The sequence below is a fragment of the Polyodon spathula genome, chromosome 40, assembly GCF_017654505.1.
Source record: "Polyodon spathula isolate WHYD16114869_AA chromosome 40, ASM1765450v1, whole genome shotgun sequence".
Taxonomy (NCBI): Eukaryota; Metazoa; Chordata; class Actinopteri; order Acipenseriformes; family Polyodontidae; genus Polyodon; species Polyodon spathula.
This window is the reverse complement of record NC_054573.1, coordinates 2070211-2073057: the sequence shown is the minus strand read 5'-3', so window position 1 is coordinate 2073057 and position 2847 is coordinate 2070211.

Sequence of the window (2847 nt, the reverse complement as noted above, 5' to 3'; positions counted from 1 at the left end):
ATGAAACAAACAAACAAAAAAAAAAAACAGTCCTTATGAAAAGAATCCTAACAAACACTCTTCAAACCTGCAAGAATGATTTTATAAAACTATGCAGGGCTCGATCTGCCTACCGTTATTTCAGGTAAGGCAAGATTAGTGCTGATCAGAGTCCGTGAATCCAGCCACACAAGCTCCATTCTGCTAACCTGCTCCAGCACGCAGGCACTTGGTTTAGTTCTGTTGCTCCCCCATGCTGTTTGTGTTGCAAAGTCTGTCTGTTATCCAGCTGCTACACAGCCTATAACCCCCCCCCCCCCCCAGATCAAGCCATTATCCCTCAAAGCGGATCGAGGCAGTTTGCAAGACAGCCCAAGTTTCAGAATGAATGCGGTTCAAGGTTTTATTTTTTATGTATATAAAACACAAATACTGATTCTTGTAAAACAGCTTTTTTTCTGCCAATTTTCCAGTTGTGTTCCATCACCTTATAAATATATGCAGGACAAAGTTGTAGAACTTAATTCTTGGGGTGCCTGGGTTAAACTTAGTAAACTTTCTAGGCTTTTAATGCCTTTGTTATGATTCATCTGAAGTGGTTTCAGCAAACCTAAAACTGCCCCCAGTCCCTACTCAGCAATAACTCCTCCCAAGAGAAAGGGTGCTCCTTCCAGTTTAGGGCAGGCTTAAGGCACGGAGACTGAAAAGCTACAACTAGAATTTTAGGATTGAGACAAAATTTTAAATATGATAGTTTAGAGAGACGAAAACAGACAAACACCTTGGCTGAATACCATCTGGAACTGTGCCAAAGTGCATTTAGTGGCAGTGATGCAAACCCCACTCTCCCACATGCTGATGGGAGTCTTGATAAGGACGAAGCATGCACCGACACGAATGGGACAGATTTAGGGCATTGGTTCAGTTTTTAAACTTAGTATCTTTCTAGGCTTTTAATGTCTTTGTTACGATCCTTCTGAAGTGGCGTAGCAAACATAGAACTGCTTTCCTCCCAGTTCCCCGCTAGGGGCACACTGTTTCCCTCCCTCCCAGTCCCCCCTCAGCTCCACTAGAGCCACACTGCTTCCCTCCCTCCCCAGCTCCACAGTGCTTCCCTCCCAGTCCCTCCCCAGCTCTAACCACTCTCTATACTGACTATTATCATAAGCTGGTTCGACAGTGCTTTTAATAATTAAGTGGCAAGCACCACAACCAAGATAAGCAGCAGTTTGCTGTTTTTGTTTCCTGTAAAATCTCCCAATTGTGCACGACTGTAGCTGCCAACATAAATGCAAATTAGGGAATTTTAAAAAAGCAATTAAAACTATGTTTACAGATTATCATCAATGGAAACCCCTCCCTTAGTCCCGTTCTTAGCATGTTTATTATTTACACAGAGGCAACAGTAACCGTTTACAGAAGGGGGAGTTTTGATACAAAGTAAATGCAATGGTTCAAAGGGTCACAGAATGAAAAAATTAATTCCCTTCAGCAATCTGGACTAATTATATGTAACAAAAAAAGTTACCAAAGAGCACGTTTGAACTGAACGCTCCCATTGCCCCGAGATAGGATTATTCCCCCATTACAGTCAGCTATCGCCTTGTTCGTGTCAAATATGACATTTGCACATTCTTACCTCAAACCCGGGGCTATATTATCAAAGTACATGAACTCTGTCTATTCCAACACCCATCCTCTATTTTGGCACCTCACCCCCCACCTCTCTCTCTCTCTCGGTACAGTCCCATTTGTAGCTGGGCATCGCTCCCGGGCTCGTTTTCATTAAAGTGAGACTTTGAACAATCGCTCGCTGCCTCAACAGCTGTGTGCTGCTTAGAGCTCCGGACTGACTCAGAGCTCCATCCCTGCAGCGCGGTGTGTTCAGATTGGTGACTGGCTTCCCTGGGTTGTCCTGGCTCAATGACACACTGCTCACTTGCATCATTACTGTCTGTCTCTGACTCACTCTCTCCAGCAATGCACCTTTGCTGCCAGTGCTTCAGCAAGCCGTCTCTCGCTAGCTCCCTCCTCACTACCCAACTCTCTCTTGACATCCCCTCCATTCCATTTAGTGTCCCTCCCTCCCTTCTTCAATTCCTCTCCATCTGCCATGGACAGTGATGAAAATCCTCTCCCACATTTGGACACATTATCCCAAACTGCCAGCATATCAAAATAATAACTACAGCATAACACACATATACCATGGCGCTAACCTTCAATTAGAACTCTACTGCACAGTATAATGTACAACACCTGATTACTAATATTATATATATAATTATATATTATCTATTATATATATATATATATATATATATATATATATATATATATATATATATATATATATATAATATATATATAATATATATAAAATCCTTCATTTGTTTTTATTTCCCAAACTGTGTGTGCCTGCAGCTGAAACGAGCTTTAGGGAATGTAAACAAACTGGACAACCATCCAGGTCTGGATCCTAAGAGAGTGCAGCTTGCAAAAAAAAAAAAAAAAAAAAAAAAAACAGAGGGAAACTATAGTAGCTAGAACCTCACAAACGGAATACCAGATCACTGCCGACACTGACTGTGGCTTTAAACTCTACAAAGGGGAAGCGACTTCAACCCCGATTATTGATTCGTCTCACAACAGAGGCAAAATTAATAATCACTCCACTCTGCAGCCCGACTTCTGTCCTGCAGAATAATAATAATAATAATAATAATAATAATAATAATAATAGCAACACATATCGTTTAAGGCAATCTTAACATAAGCATCCACTTAAACAACCAATTCTCACGATCAACTGTATAAAGAAATAATCTCGAAGTGAAGTGCCCTAGTGCCAAAAACAAAACAAAATCA